General features: G+C 31.4%; 1 protein-coding gene across 2 annotated transcripts in view; it reads right to left on the minus strand.

The window, feature by feature from the left end:
• LOC149423733 (uncharacterized) overlaps positions 1 to 18,445 on the minus strand; it is a 290,673-nt gene that overhangs the window by 181,342 nt on the left and 90,886 nt on the right. For both annotated transcript variants that reach the window (XM_089631785.1, XM_089631783.1), the window contains exon 3: positions 6,653 to 6,694. The gene's annotated coding sequence lies outside the window, so the exon portion shown is untranslated. The remainder of the gene's footprint in view (positions 1 to 6,652; positions 6,695 to 18,445) is intronic.

The following is an 18,445-nucleotide window of genomic DNA, read 5'->3' on the forward strand; positions in this document are numbered from 1 at the left end:
ATAATCATTATTATTTCCAAAAAGAGATTAAGTTAATGATTTCGATAAAACAAAACATGTGGTAATAAACCCAATAAAAGCTCATATTATAATAGGCCATTTGATTAATAACAATGCGTTCAATTAACACGACATTTTGATCACGTTTAGTATGAAACCTCACACCAAGGTCACCTCTTTTAGTATATGTTACCCTGATACCTTAATACAATTAATTACCATAGTCAATATGTCGTGGAGTTGTAATATATAATTTGTTAAATTGATTTACCTACACGTGATATCAAAACATACCACACACAACACGGAAAAGTGATACTTTAGGTGGAAATCGTGACCGCGTGTTAAATATATTACTTATGTTTCCTACCGAATAATATACAAATTCTTTGTTTTAAATTAGTATTTTATATCGATCAGATTGAAAACACCTAGTTTATTATTAACCAACCCGGATTACGAAAATAATCACATAAATAAGCATTTTCATAATAAATACTATTAATTAATATGACCTCAATGCCCCTACCGAAAACGTTGTTCAATCTTATCTCGATATTACCAACAGTTCAATACTATTTTTTTCTGATTTTACAACCCAGCATACCGAGTCTGATTCATAAATCAAATCTCTCGATCGGTGAGCTTTGGCGTCATAAAATTTTCAAGGCTTTAATTATTTTGAAAAGGTATTATCAGCTTATCATTTCCACCACGATTAGGGGATTACACAAACTATAAAAAATAGTTACAAATCGTATATTTTTTTCAGTTGTCTTGTAATATATAAAAGTATGATAAAAACGGTGTCTTGATTTTGGGTAAAACCGAGTAGGCAGTGGTAATTTTCTTTCGTTTTCACGAATTTTGACTATCTTGTATTCTATGAGGCTCATTGTGATTGTAGTGAAATTATAATTGTTTATTTGTGGTTCTTACGACAAGTGAACATTCTTCAGACATGGTTCGTAATATATATTATATATGTATATATTTTTTTGACTTTCTGAAAAATTCATGTTAAAACGTTATTTACCGATGTACGTTTCTATGCCATTTTAACACGAGCCGAAAAAGGTGTAACATGATTATTATTTTATAAAAAAAAACTTATTTTTTAAAAAGAAAGACAAACATTCCCGGGTTACGAGTAACCTGACAATATTTGAAAATTTCCTACTACCACCACAGAAAGCTGAAAATGTTTCTTGTGTTGTGATGGAGGACTTAGCCAGCCGAGGAATTGAACACAATACGCCTGGGTGGGACCCAAACGCGATGTCAACTCGGCCACCGACCGGTCAATACTATGTATTCGAAATGTTATTTGTATCACTAAGGTTAATAAATAAGTTTTTTTAAAAACATATACGAGTATTTAACTTAGCGGCAGTATTTATTATTATTAGACATCGTCTTCAGGTCGGAAATCAAAATAATTTATAAATAAGTACTTGTCTTTAGTAACCATTTCTCTATTATTATCAATTAATAAATAAACAAGTCTACGGAAGTGACATTATGTTACCTAAGGTTTGACCTGTCTGCGCCAATCAATTGCACATCCCACAAACCCAGCCATAATAAAACTTTAAGTGCTTTGAATAGAATGGATTAAACTATTATAAAATAATCATTTCGTCATCTTATCAATTTTCGGTTTGTTTCAAATACCAAATGGACCAAAGATGGCCCATCAAAACTACATCTGCGCATAAAATAACTATTTATTGCGGAACATTATTTAAAAACGTATTTATCTCAAAAGAATAGAAATCTTTCTTCCTGGAACTTTCTCTTCCGCGACTCAACTAGTTTGTATCAATTCTTTCTTTAATATAAAATGGTCTTACGTCATCCATCCATTTATTTTAATGAATAATTCTTTGATAAAAAAGTCAATTTAACATGTGAGTGCATTTTAACAAATTTTGAACATTAACACGCAGTTGGCATTCTAACCATGAAGCAATCAACACCTCATCATGATTGATAAACCGTGAATGATTTTGATTTTTACTAATAGCTTCCTATTTAGCAAATCCAACATACTTAATAACATATATTTGGATACACCTTTGAAGTTTTTTTTTAAACACCTCATACATTAAGACTGTTGTATCTCATCTTCAAACTGGAATTAGATTCAATAGCTGTGCAAAAATGAATCCGGTTACAATATTATCATCAGTTTGTTTTATGAATATCTAATGACTAAAAAAAATAAGAAATATGTTTTAACTAAAGTTTTTAATTAATTTAACTAAGTCCGAGAGTTTTTTTTAAATTCTATTTTGTTTGTTAAATTTGATAGAGCCTACCTAATATTTGAACGGTTATTATGAGCACCCTTAAAAATACGTACAGTAATATTTTCAAAATGATTTTTATTTGTACCTAGCAAAAGATTTTTTCATTAGTTTGAGCTCATTACATTAAATTCCCCTCTCACTACCTTCATTCTATAATATCAGAACAAAAACAGAGAGATCATGAAAACAAATATATATGTCGTAATGAAGTAAAAATGTTTAATCATTGAAAACAATATTAACGACTCTCTAACAAAAGATGTGAAACAGAAAAGATAGAAAAAGATTCAGCCCCACCGAGGTCATTGCAGCCTCACATATCCCATAGAGGTTATAAATGCATACAGATAAGTAAGAACATGTAAATAGTATTAAAAAAATAAAATAAAAACATCAAAGAAAAGAGAGTAACTTTATAGTATCGTAAGGGAAAATAATAAATGCGTAATATATATAAGAATATTTTTGAATATTGAAATTAACATACAGCATTGTTGAGATGTTTGTTTTTTGGTACAACACAAAACTTGCAAATATAGACATACATGCTGACATAATCACTGCTAGTTACTAACAGCACAAAATCATGATGATTTAATTAATTGTACCTTATTTTATCTTTAAATTGCTAATTCATTATTTTTTTTTAAATATCAGTTGCGCGACAACATTCCCTCATCCCTTTTCTCCCCCATCCCGCTACAACGCCAAAACCTGGTTACCACTATATCCATCCTGTATACTTATAAACACATATATTCTTGTGTAATGCATTATATACGTTTATTTCATTTGTTCCACTTTTTTATACTTGTTACTTAGTTCGGCTTTTGAGTCTACATTCACTACAAACTTTGTTGTAAATTACCAATTCAACCATCTGTTCTGAAGGGAAGTTTTGAAGCAAAAAATTGACCACCACCTCGAGATGGTTCGTGCCTGGGGTAAGGCCAACTTGGTCAGTTTCAACGTCTCAAAACCCCAAGCGTGTCTGATTTCGGCAAAGAGGGAGATCAATGACTGTCTGGTGCAATTTGATGGGAGCACTCTCCCCAATAAAGACTCCATTGAAATGCTTGGAGTTACTATATCAGACCAGCTCAAGTATCGGGGATCCATAGAAGCCCGAGTAAATCAGGCCTCCAAAAAGTTGGGCGTCTTGTACAGGGCTAGGAGAATCTTCAACAATGACCAGCTGCTGACCCTGTACAAGTCTCAAGTCCGCCCAACTATTGAATTTGGGAGCCACCTTTGGGCTGGTGCCCCAAAATACTTAATAAACCTGCTTGAATCTGTGCAAAGGAGAGCGATCCGTCTGATTGACAATCCGTTGTTAACAGACCGATTGCCTTCTCTAATGCATAGACGCAATGTAGGCATGCTGTGTCTGTTCTACAGGTATTTCAGTGGAGCCTGCTTCAAGGAGCTAGCAGCATTGATTCCTGATGCACCGGTGCACGCGCGCGAAACTCGACGGACACGAACTGAACACCCGTTCACGGTTGACGTTGGCTTCATGAGAACGGGCCGTTTTTACGATTCGTTTTTGTGTAAGTCGGCTCGTATGTGGAACGAGCTACCGGCATCTGTTTTTCCTCCCTCCTATAATCCGAGCCTCTTCAAGGCCCGCATTAACAAATCCCTTCCTACAGCCCCTACCTTATTCCGCCTCACAACGCCGCCCAACCGGGTGGTGACATAGTTCCCCTGTCTGTACACTGCACAGGCAGGGACACTCTTGTGAGGTGTCACATAAAAAAATAAAAACCTGTCAACAATTATAATTGAACTGTTTTTTTTCTAACCTCCTGTGTATATTAAATTAATACTAAGACTGTTTATGTTCCTTTAAATAAATAAATAAACAAATGAACTAATTACATTACTAATGAAAGGTTTCTAAATGAAAATATTTTTACAAGGGGCTTACTCATTATTATATTAATTCTTTACTATACGTATTGAGGATCTGAGATTTTGTGTATGGCAACTATTTCATCCAGTTTCCAGAGAGCGGTCACTGCCCAACGCGGAATGAACTACTGGGAAGGGGATTGAACCCTCGACCTCTGGTCCGACAGACATTTTGACTCCCACTCTATCATCTCGCCAAAAGTCAACAGATAATTTTAAATTGCTATTTCTTTTCAACCAAAAGAGCCCGAGCTATTTATCCACCCACAAAGAAATATATAAACTTGTCATAATATTTATTGCCATGATTCATTCTCATCCTAATTTATTAGAATTTTTTTATTATTTAATCTTACTTAGTATTCTGAATATTATTTATTACAATTTATAAACCAATTTACATGAGCCCGTTTAGTGTGACAGAATCTCGTAAAAAAATAATATTAAAAACATATAATTATTTTATATTCCTACAAAGTACTGTAATTTATATTGGTTGATAAATAGGATATTGTGTTCTAAGTATTACTTATTACGTAACTTCCGTCTGCCTCAAACATGAGAATACCATAGAAACTGGTTCCAGGTGGTTGGGTTATGTGCGATGTGACAAAAAATAATAAAACTAACAAAGTTAGGAAGCATCACAAATTTTAGCTACAGCAAGTACTAACCACATAAATAACTCTAAAAGAGTAGATACTTAAAAAAGTGGAAATCGTTCCACCAGGATCACTGACCGGTCACAACCCTCATAAAAGCAAACAAATTAAATTTCGAATTTGCAATTTTAAATGTGCCTAAATTCATTCACATAACAAAACCTCATAAAACCACTTGAAGTCGTCGATCAAGATCATCCCAAACGGCATTTGAGTCGTTACGTTGCTAGTGCCCACGCGAAGAAATGGTCCCGGCGGCCGCTGACCGGGCATTGGTCTTGACTAACCCATCAGGGTTAGGGTCACTGCTGAGCGAAAAGGCTACCAGCACTCTGCGAGACCGGGAGTGGGCGCCATATGCACTGGCTTACAAGCACAGGGTGATTAGAAAGTGTCACTTTAAAATAATTATTTTTTTAAATATGTTTTATTAAGTTAATACTACAATCGTAAACTGGTGATGAAAGGTTTACTGTGACCTCTCACTCTTTCCCATAAACTACTTACGTTACAGAATATGGGACTTCACTCATTGTTGTTACCCAGTTAAAAAAATTGTGTGATAATGAAAAGTGGGCGATTAAATCATCGCGTTGCGCCAGCTGATTCTATTTTCGTAATTACTTACTTTAAAAAAAAAAAAATATTTTTGTAAATTCTACCCTCTTAATGGAGAATGTACATATTTATGATAACATTATATAATCTACCATCGGCAGTTTCCCCAGAATCATTAGTCATATTCGGAGAAATGATTATGGGCATGACGAAAATATTTTTGAACGAATGGAAGGAAAGCAACATAAGTTAATTTACAACTGTAATGTACCCGTATGTATTGTTTTTTTTATAAACAATCCAAGGGATGTTTTTTATTTAACGTGCTATCAAGTTGTCTTTAAAATCAGAAAAGCTTTTCTGCTGTTACTTCAGTCATAAACGAATATTTTGAAATATTAATATTATTTAAATGCTCCACAGCATTTGAATAAAGAATACAGAAAACGGTGGAAAGTAATTGTTTAAATATGGTTTTGGTGGGAAGCTTAATATGAGTCGCGACTGTTAAATGAATGGAATATTTCATTCATAAGCATAAAGGTTTATTTTTTTTATCAGACTGGACAGTAGCCAATAAACCCAAGATTCATCGTCCCACACGATTACAATCATTATTTATTTCTATTCGATCAGCATTGATTCAACCAAGTATGAATGAGTAGAACCGGTTTTGTTGAATTATATAAGTAAGTCTACGTTAGCCATCGTCATCTATCGTCAATGTACTAGTTGGGTTAGTGGAAAATATCAGGTTTATGACTAATCGTCTGCGGCCATAAACGTCATTTATTTTATTTTAATCTGTTCTGGTAAGGTATACTCGTTAATGTAATGGAGGTTGAAATAAGCTCAATAACCCGTTTCGACAGACAGAATTTTTTTATTAATGGATAAGCACGTGGGAAGATCCATTTCAAAAAATGATTAAAAGTTCAGAAAAACATATTTTGCGAAGGTTTTTTTCAGTTTATAAAAGATTTTTTTTTAACAATGTATTTTATAATTTGTTAGCGCTACTAATTTAATAAGAAATAAATGTTTTTAATCATCTGTTTAAAAATTTTTTGCGCATTTTTTTAGGGGAAGTTAAATAAAGTCCCCTTCTCATATCGAATAGACCGCTTGCCGTATTATGTATTTCCAAAATTCGGTTTGCAGGAATAATATTATATTATTAGAGTGAAAACAGAATTAATAACTAACCTTGTATAGATTCAGGAAATACTTCGACACGAGCTTTTTAATCTGAAATAATAGAAAACATCTATATTAGTCATTGTACGTACAGTTTGCAAAACATACTCTTGCTAACATTATAACAGTTTTTCAATCAGCTCGGATAAGATTTAAAAAAAATGCTTTTACAAAAAAATTGTGTTAATTTTGTGCCACAAGTAAAATTTATGGTCGCCAAAATCATTGATTCATACTTAATTAGTATATTTGGAAACAACTGCTGAAATAAAAAAATGTACAAATGTAAAAACAAATATTATGTTGAAAAATTGGCTCGCTGAAAGAAATAGTTTGTATTAGAGTCTAATACAAACTATAGGTAGATACTATCACTGTTGTGTATATGTTTTTATATTTTTAAAACAAATTGTTATTTTTATTGTTATCACTGTTGTCATTAAGTAAAATAAGTTTTTATCTTTTTTAAATATTTTTTATGTGAAAAGTTGCCATCGACAAACTACTGAAAAGTAGTTTATTGGAACTTTTCTATTTTTTTCTGTATTTTTATTTTTATTATTTACTGTAATATGTATTTTTTTTTTGTCTTGCTTTCTTTAAATAAAAAAAAAAAAAAAAAATAAAAAAAATATTTCCTCTAAGTAACTAGAAAAAAACATGTAATGTGTGTAAAATAAAAAAATCTTTTGTATTTAAGGCATCTGTGCTTTTTGAAACACTCGGTATTAACGTTTATCGTTTATCCGAAGTAATTCGCTTTCAACATAAACCAGTTTTGCAGTTTATTATCATTGGTCATGGCTTCTCTCTGCGCCTTGAATTTTCCAGCAAATATAATGAATTATTATTTTCTCTCGATATAAAGTTAGATTTAGAAAGCTTATCGAAAGAAATAAGTGTTAAAGGAAGTTGGCGTATGAAATTATTTAACGCAGTTATTATCACAATTATTATTATTGTTAGTCAATGAACTAATACGTGGAAAGGTCATAGTATTTAAACGCGCATTGATTTGATTTGATTTTATTCATTTTTTAGCTAACTTCCGTTAAACTTCCTCATTGTATCTATAATGAAGTTAATTGATTCAAAATGGTTTTGCCTTTTGCTGGGTAGGTAGGTACCTACTGTTTTTAATGAACTTATTTTTTTATGTCAATACCCCGAGGACCATAGTTCAGGTATTGGAATCGGATAAAAATGAGTATTGCAAATTTATTAAGAAATTCTTCAAATTATTAGTATTCTGGTTAAAAACGAGATTACAGGCCATTAACAAATGAATTAATAGGTTAACTGATAAAATTTTAGTAAAATAGAATATATTATCACGATGTCGGAACACGTATTCATAAAAATCATAATATTTTCGAATTTCGTCTTTATGTAGGGTTTTCCAATAAGAGGTGTTATTTTGAATAGCCCGCTATTTCAGTAGATGTTACTTTTGAAGCTGTAATTTTTAATTTATAAACAAATTAAAATAAAAAAAAGTGATAAGAAAGTGATCAGTGATAAGAAATGATGTGTAGTTTTTGGCAAATGTGTGTTTATGTATATAAAATAAATAAAAATTTAATTTATATACATAATAAAATAACATATCTTATTGGAAAACCCAATATATTATCAACGCATGAACATAACTAACTAACTAACTAACCATCACGTCGTTTCCCCGCAGGGGTAGGCAGAGAGGACGGACCGCCAAACAACTCGAACTTGGCACACACTTTTGCCTCATTTATATTCATACATCGTCTCATACATATTCTTCTATTATTCTGACTCTTGACATGGCCCGACTCGAGTATCTAATTAACTTGATCGTGCCATTTAGGAATTTCCTAAAAGTTTATCAGGAAACGGCCTGCAATCCCGTTTTAGTGACAGACTAAAATTCACAAACAAAACTATGCTTGAAATGGCATGAGCCATATTTAGCGATCAGATGGTTCCCAAACTTGCATCGTCCCGATCACCAGATTGAGGATGACTGGCTTATGTGGTATGTAACACAGTCATAATATTTTTTAAAAGTACCCTTCGATATTTTTACGTTTTGCAGTACGATCGCAAAAATTCGAGCAATTTTATCATCAAATTTTCTAGAACATAATGGTAACGCGGAAAGATATTCCGTATCAAATATTTCGATCATAGATTAAAATTAGCGTTCCATCATCCGTTGTATATCATCAATGCTAAATGGGTCAGATATTTTTTACGCTTCTAAGCCCCGATTCACGATTCGATAACGATTCCACCGATTCGTTCATTGCGGCGATCATTGATTGTTATGAACGATTTACCGGTTTATACACGCGAACGGTAATCGAGTTCAAATTACAACTTTTGTTTTGTAAGTGTTATCAATACACAGTATTTACGGAACTATTTTTAAAGCGGTTCTTAAAATTTGTTTAGATATCCTAAGGGCCGGTATTATAATTTTCAAATAATTTTGCCGACAGAGAAAATTTTCTAAATAGTTCAGTAAGCTGTATTCTAACATGATAATATCGTTATCTGACCGATAACAAGAGAAAATAATATTTATAGTTCAGCTGATGGCGATTATTATTACACCTATTTTCAATAAAACGTGTATATTTATGTGTATAATAGTTTTATGTTCTGAGAAATTGGGATAATTTTTGTATTTATCATATGTACATGTAAACTTTATCGATTTTTTTATTCCCTTTGTAAATTTATTTGCATCAGCTCAAGTTTATGAATTTATTTTTTCACCAAATTAGCACGAATACAGTTCTCAGTTCTCAGAGTAGTTCAATGATTCTTCGGACCTTCACGATATGTCTTGCAAGATAAATGTTTTTATGTAAAATACACGGTAAATTAAAACAATTGTATTACATCTCAGCTTTGTACTTATAAATAGTACTTATTTGGTTACGTTATAAAAATATGTTTGAGTTATGTTCTAATAACATGTATTACCTTAAATCGTATTAGCTAATCAACTTATTGTGAAATTATTATTCAGAAAATTTCATCTAATGTACTAAAAAATATGTTCCCACGGGCATTTCTCCACTTATTCAATATAAAAAAATTCCGACACCCATTTAGAAAAACCTAAAAGCTTTTAAGAATTGGTTGTTTTTGAGTAAATATTTGCCTTGGTAAAATGGTAGAAAGAGAGATCTGTCTTGGAATTCGGCCCTTTGGGAGTTAGTTTGAGTGGAGCCAATTGGTCGCGCAGTAGAAAACAAAAATCATTCTAAGAAATATTTACCTACCTCAGTAATATATATGAATTGATTGACCCAGTTTTATATCAGCGACTTCACCGCATCGGTCAATTTAAATTCATAATAATCCATGTGCACACCTTTAATTAAAACATAAATGCTGAGGATATGGCAACACAATGTAACACACAACACAATTAAGTACCATCGTGTGATAGGATGTTTTGAAAAAAAAAAATTTGACGCAGAATCGGGAACACTGCGTTTTTACAAAAATACCTAACTTGAAAGTATGGTTGATCGATACCCTGTGATAATCTATTCCACTTTGTCTTAAGCAAGACAACTGATTTTAAATTAACCGACCTAAAACAAATTCACTTATTACGAATTTTTATAATTTTTGTCTTTCATCAAAATGTTTTTTGGGGTACCTATACATAATTTGCATTAGCCTAATATCAACATTGTATGGGTATATAAATATAATTTTAAGTTAGTGTGTTAACAAGCCACTAATACTTTCTTTAATTTGTTTCATCCTCAATCAAATACATTAATAAATTTGTCCACTAAAGTTCTACAAATCCTTGAAAAGCATCCATAATGCAAAAACGTTTGTTGAACTAACGACAATACAAATATATTTGACAAAATCTAACGATAGTGCGAAATCAGTATCAATATTAATAAGAAATACAAACGCAATAACAGTAGAGGAAATACTGCCATGTTTAAACTTCGTGCTTCGATTTTGATACCAATTTGTTATCGTTTCTTCATTCGGCATCAAAACTAATAATGTCAATTGTCTACGACTCTCTCTCTTCTCTTTTATTAGTCAAACATCAATCCTATTTACTCCTTTCATCATTGGCGTACGCATTCTTGCATGTTATTTGACGTAACATCGACAAAGTTAATCTACACAGTCAATGTTCATTCTTGTAGTGGATTATTACCAGGTTCTTTGGTGATGCCACCAAACCAGTTAATCCACCCAACACTATTTTGAAACGTTCAAGTTAATGAACTGAGCAGTTCACTGAGGAATGTGGATTTTTAAATTGGCAATGTTTTTTGAAGTGGATATTTTTGAAATGTTTTATGTGAAACTACATTATTTCTATTGCAAAACCCACTCGCCATTACACAAAGATTCTTACTTGATTTTACGTTTAAAAATGGAATTTTTACGTTGGACTGTATCAAGGATAAAATAAACAGAAGCGTTACAATTCAAGGATTTTTTTAATAACAGTAATAATGTGTAACATGTTTTATTTTATTAAAAAATCAAATAATTTGGCTGCCTTTTTAAGCAGCTTATTTAATAACCCGTCATTATTACTCGTATTACTACCGATCACGCATTGAATCTTTAGGAACATTAAATAAGTGTAGTTGTCAGTCAAATCCATTAAGGTTCACCTTCAATTTAACTGACAGAAACGATAAACGTTATCTTTAACAAAATAACATTTAGAATAAAAGTACTAAAATTTTGTGGAACTTTTGAACATAACATGTGATTTATGTTATGTATGTAATCCATAACAAAGTCAGTCAGATTAGGTTGTCTAATAATTATTTGGTTTCGTTGGAACACTAATTTGAGCGCAGTAGTCGATTTCTCACTTGACCTGGCAAATAAATAACAGTGCACTTGCCCATTTCAGACTTATGATATATATATATATATTTTACATTGAAACCCATAGATAAAATGCCTATATTTTTTTGTATTTATAGGTTTAGTAGATTTGAAAAGCAGCGCAACACTGTATTAAATGCAAAGCAATGACTCGACGTTGAAGGGCTATCCCCAAATAGTATTCGATTTATTTTTATATTGGCACATATGTTACAAAAATTTTAATAAATAAAGAAATATGGAATCAAGAATAATAAAAGCAAATATTCCTTACAACGTATTTTCTTTAAAGAATTTCAAGGTATGAAGTATTGTTTATCTATGTTCGCATAAGGTTATTAGGTTGGCATAGAATTGGTAAGCCTAATTGTAATGTTTTTTATTGTTTAATGTAGGTACGCAACGAAAGGTCGACCCGCCAAAAATTGTGTTCATGACAACACGGGAGCAACAAAAGTAAAATTTAACCAAAAATATGTAAATTATTCCGTAAATTTTGTCAGTGTGAGGGTCTCTTTGCCTTGGCTTAAATAAATAAATTTTACAAATCGCATATGTCAATTAGATTCTTGTACGTAAGTAAGAATTGAACAAACAGGGTGTTCCTATCAGGTTAACTGAAAATTTTAAAAGTTCAATTGCTACATACTGTTATACACTAATTTGTACAATTTAACATTAACAGCGGCAAATAAGCAATCCCGATAACAAATATAGGTTATATTTTGAATTCAATATCGTCTATCTCCAATATCCCGCCGCAACCTAGTTTAAAAGCACGGAAAGTTGATAGTCCTCAAAAGATTTAAGTCACAATTAGATTTTTGGGTTTTAGGCGGTCTTGTTTATTCGTCGTCGGGTAGTTTCTTTTTATATTTTTTTGTACGATAAAATTGGTTATACTGGTCTTATTTATTAGAAACACCCTTTTTGTGTGAAACTTTGCATAACAATTAAATTTGCATTGAACAAAAACCAAGGTGATTCAATATTTTCTTAACCAAAATATTTCCATGACAACATAATTTCTGCTATTTATTGAATCCAATTTAAAAGACGGCAGTTTTCGACATATTACCGTCGTACATCGAAGTTTGTTTGATATAAATAAATTTATTGCACAGGTTCGCACGGTGACTCTGAACTGATAATTACTAAACAAGTTCCTAGAAATACATTCTTGCATAGGAGATTATCAAAGTAATTTCAAGAGGAATACTAATGCAGGTTTATAATTGAGCTGTTGATGTGGGCGGGCATTTAAAGCATCGTAATTATTTTCATCGCATTATGATTATTTATATTAAAGTGCCCTGCATAAGGTGAGAAATATTCCAAAGATGTTTCTGAGCAGCATAAGTTCACTCATTCATAAAATAGTCAGATAGAAATAGATACGATCCATAAATTTTAAATTATTTTTGGTCCACAAAACAATATTTTGTTTTTAAATATTAAAAAAAGTAATTTTAGAAAAATAATGAATTTAGAGAAATAAGAGCTAGCACTCTTCATTGGAGTAGAATTTCAACAACATATGTTTTACACTATTACTTATTATTACCTAATTTTATGTACAATGTAACAATGTTATAAGTTAAACAATAAAAAAAAAAAATAAAAAAAAAAAAAAAATATTAATAAATTATTAACATTGGTTTAAACCAAATTAACTATAAAATGAACGAACAGATTTGGATATAAAATAATATTAATGTCATCATTTAATCTAACCATAATTAGTGCCACAGTTACTATTTTTCTTTCTTTAATTTAATTGGTTTTATACAAATGTTATCGGAATCGATTCATGAATTTTAACATGAAAGGAACAATAAATCTGGTTAATGCTGATTTGAAAAGATTTAAATTTGAATAATACTTCTTAAGGCCCCGTAGTAAGCGTTCAAACATGGTTTTAAATGGAGATGTGTAAATACGAATGTTAGAGGGAGCGCGCTTATATTAAAAAAAACTACGTCGTGTAATATTTTAAATTGAGCCGCTATCAATAACAACCCTTGCGTAGATGGCGATAAGGTTTAAATTCCCGCTTAACACCATCCGCCTGTTTTGATTTATGCAAGAAAAAAACATGGTCAAAAAGTGCTGTTTATTTTATTCATCATTTTATAAATTTTTTTTTTTTTTTTTCATCATTTTATAAAAAAAATAATTTTCCTTACTATACAATAAAATAATAACCGAAAACAGGTTCGTAAGTAGGAGATTTTGAACTTTGAAGCAGTTTTCATGGGCCATATACATTATTTTTTTCTGGGCTTATAAAAAGACTTATATAAAAAAAACCTCGATCATTTCAAAGGCTAAGATGTATTCTACTCGCAGTATTTAATTGAAGCATCTGAAACATTTCTAGGCAACAAAATTTTCAAACTAAAAACACATGATTTTGCATTACTACGTATGGCATCGCTCTTAAGCGAAAATTGTAAAAATATTAAATAAAACACGACTCGTTTAAAATAGAGCAAAAAATCTCTCTACAAATGCTTTAGTTTCATTTAGAGATGCACTGTGATTTTTTTCATGTCTTTAACATATAAAATAACAGAACAAAACGTGTTTTTAATAATTTTCGGAACTTTGCGAATTTTTTTTCTATCGAGGGAATTTCATATAGTTAACATTTCAGCGTAATAAATGTATAGATATTATCTTCAAAAATAAAAAATAATTTTTTTGGAACTTAAAATCTTAAAGAGTTAACGAGAAACTATAAATCGGTAGAAAACGAGTAAGCGGGAGCTTAAGTTTATTTTATGTTCAGTTATTTTTGGGGGACTTTCAATAAGTACATATGTATCTATAATAATCACATAATTGTCACGAGTGGGAAGGTTTATTGAACCGATCAGAACTATTTTCATAAGCTAGGTTTATATGGCATTTGTTATTTCTATCACATCCAGTAGACGGAGAAGACTTATTTAATGGCAGGTCATCGGCCAGGACTTAGTGTGGGACATCTTCCATAGAGACAAAATAAATTACGTAACTACCATGTTTGTAAGCGATCACAGAAAATTACTCCCACTTAATACATTTTGGGAAAAATTCAACGGAAAAAAACTTTGTTAAAAATAGGTACATAATGTTTGATTTTTACGATAAAAATATTCTTTAACGACAATTTCCTAGAGACAGTAAGCGTTTAGTGAACGAAGTGCACGAAAAAAACTTACTGATGAAAAATATTGCTAATTTCTAAAATTATAATATTGTCGCTTTTCGTCATTATATTTAACAGGAATCAGCTGCATGAACACGTCTTCCGATATGTTCTGAACGGACTAATATTTGAAAAGGACATGTCCTGCGTTTTTAACAGGATTTTAATAAATCAGACATGCTCAATTTTTTCCGTGTGGTCCTTACATAATTACATTTTATGTTCATCTGTTCAGGTACCTACCAACCTGCGATCAATTGATACAATTTAATACAGGATTTCTTTGTCATTTGACTTCTGTTCCCACTTTAGCTCGAAGAAAACAAAATCATTGACCATTTATATAAATTATGATGACGACAGCATAAAAATCCATTATTATAGTCATTGGCGTAGTAAAATAAGTCTTCAGAGAGAATTTATAATTTTCCTAAGACGTTTACATCGCAGCTTCATAATATGTTTATCTGCGACGTTATGTTAATTATGATAAAAAGATAAATGCTTGATTTGAAGTACCCTTATCGAATTGTTTATGAAAACACTAACGCTAACATCAGAGTGGTTTTACAAATAATTGTCAATAATGTGTGAACAACAATATTTAAGCAATTTTTTTTTCGTATTCGAAAAGTTTCTTGAACTTAAATTCTTTAAATAAGTCCTGTATAGGTGAGATCTTTTACAGTTTTTTGTGATATTAATATTGGTGTAACATTATTTCGCATAAATCATGAAAACCAGATATAATTTTAACGAGGTTGTAACAAATTTAGTACTTGATCAATAAGGACTGAAAGTATTACATAATCTTTATTTTTAACAAGTTGTATTTCCTGGGCGTTATTATTTGTTGTGCATCTGCTTTGATCACGACAAAACTATTGAATCATCGCAATTAATTTTGCAAATTGCGCATCATTTGCTATTTCTGTTTAGCCTTCATCTTGTATTACGTAGTATGCCTACATAAAACCCATAAGAGATCTTCGATCATAAATCGCAAACCTACGTCAGATCCATTGTTAATATATGCATAAATAAAAATAAAAGGCAGATATATGTCGGTAAAGAAGGTAATGATTCAATGCACGCGGGGTCATTCAATGTCATAGAGTACATATAAACACAAAGGTGCACAATTCCTACGTCAAAAAATACAAATCATCAGATATTTTTGTGATGAAAAAATCTCACGAAGGTAACAATGAATGGTAGAATGATGTCACCGATTTTTTTTGTGATTTCAATACTTAATATTAATGAGCTTTTTTGTGTTTTTTGTGGTATCTTTTCGTTACGTTTCATTTCGTCATAATATGAGATATGAAAAATGCTGACGGAAATATTCATTCTCAAATGGTATTGGGTTGTTGATCATATATACAAATACACCGATGATTTCACGAGCATTTCAGATGAAAAAACCGTGTTGTTCGTTTTATCGGCTGGATAGGAGCTTCCCAGAAATATTATGAATAATTTTAAATTTAGAATTGGTTTTTACAAATGTTTGGACATGTAGCTATATTATTTTATAAAAATACAAATCACTTATGACGTGATGTTTCAAGAATTTATGGTTCTTTGTTTATCATGAAAAACATCCTTTTGGGATTCCTTTGTTTTACTATTCTATTATAAACTTACCTACAAAAGAATGATATATTGTCCCGGGCGGAGCCGTTGGTTCATCGATTTTGTAAATAGGTATTCCCGTACAAAATTATCTCCAACGATCGCCATTAGAATTACAAGCGTCACTTGAAATTTCTTAAATTAGTGAATTTCGAGGTTACCTCACCACTTTTCCAACGGCGTTTTAAGGAAACTTGCTGTTTACCACCTATCATCGCACACGTCAGGACTTTTTTTTACCCTTGACTATCCCTGCATATCTTTAGAAGCCCCTTAAAAGGAGTGTTGTTGAGTAATTGTTGCTTTTAAGTTGGTTTAGTACAGATACGATAAAAAATGAGACAGGCCACTTTTATTTACTGCACCAGTTCTTCGTATATACGATAAAAAATACCATCCCATCCCAAGGCAGTCTCCATCCTCAGACACTGTTCCAGAGGAAAAAGTGCCCCGAGAGCCCGTATTTTTCCCTTAATGAATTACGGTAGATGTAAATGACTAGGTACTTCTCAAAATTACCCTTCCTCTATTTTTTATATTCCTAAACATCTTTTCGAAATCATCAAATTTGAAACTTTCCCAATATATCATCCCATATTATGCAATATTTTAAATTCCCTGTTTGTGTGGTATCACGTTATTATTGAAAATAAAAACATAGGTATTCTTAACTAAGTCACATGATTAGATAACTTTTTACATAACATAACATTAGCTAAAAGATTCTGCAACCCATTAAAGGCAGGCAAGCATTTGACGCATTGTGAGAATGCGAACTATCGTTCCCCAGAAGCCGGAAACCTTACCGGATTCTACAATCGAGCCAACAATTAGTATCAATGAGGCAATAAAATACTGAATAAAAACCTGATTTTTTCTCAGATTACTACAATTATTATTGCAATTAAATGTTGAGATGAAGTGGAGGTAGTTCGACACGTAATAATACTAATGTTGACCTGCTGGGCAGCTTCATCAGAGAAAGTTTCAGAAACTAAGTGTATTGAAAACGGGTAACTACTTATTACTTCCTCATCATGTAACCCTTAGAAATCTTCTATTTACATTGCTTTTTCAGTGAAGTAGATTAAATGTGGAAATAGTTATGACTATTGTTACCTATTAATATAAACCAAAACTCGTGTAAAACCAATAACGGAATTTGTACTGGAAATTACAAATTCCGCACGGTACGGTACGCACACAAGTTGGTTTTAAAAAAATTCCAAATCAAAGCTGCTGGTTTTCAAAGTCAAGGAAAAATAATATTAAAATATTCCGATACATTAAACAAATAAAAGGATTGATTGGAATTTTAAATGCGTCATTTCCCGGTTTCCAAAAAGCGGTTTTTACAAACAGGCATATTTTATTAACCGTATTCTACATAAATTAACTCATCAAAACCAGTTTTTCATCCGAATTAATTTTGTTTAAATATATGCATGAACCTTACAACATGTAGAATAGAGATATTTTCTAAGTATCGTTAAACTTTACAATCTACATTAAAATGAAAAGATTTGAAAGAAACCTATTTTTATGCTTCTTTGGCGGACATTGAACCTGTGAACCATATAAATGATAAAACGATCAGGTAAGGGAACTTTACTAAAAAATATATCTGAAGCAGCACAACCTATCACCACATAAATTTAACTGTTTTAAGATAAGATAAGAAGTGACATGGTGTATTCCTCGGCTGTCGGCAACTTTAGACTGCCACTGACTGCAAATTCCACCCATTGTAAATGCGTTTAACTCTAAAAAAATACGTCATATTATACTCTCAAAATTTGTCAATAAAAAACTATCAATAATAAACAAATATGCAGAAATACAGTTGACTACATCACTGGCTTTATGCATGGGATGTGTTCGAATATTTAGAATAATGAGAGTTGTTGGTATTACTCCCTGAAGGGTGAAGAGGCTTATATTAATTATGAAGAAAATATACGGAAGAAGAAGTGAAATCATGCATCCATTATGGCACAGTGTGAAATGAAGCCTCACAAATTGCGATTATCTTGATCGTAATTACCTACCTCCGTTTGTCGTGCGGCTTGAAAGTTGTAATTATTTGTGAAATGTAT

Source organism: Hesperophylax consimilis, chromosome 5 (genome assembly GCF_061612785.1).
Source record: "Hesperophylax consimilis isolate HC1 chromosome 5, BYU_Hcon_1.0, whole genome shotgun sequence".
NCBI classification, from domain to species: Eukaryota; Metazoa; Arthropoda; class Insecta; order Trichoptera; family Limnephilidae; genus Hesperophylax; species Hesperophylax consimilis.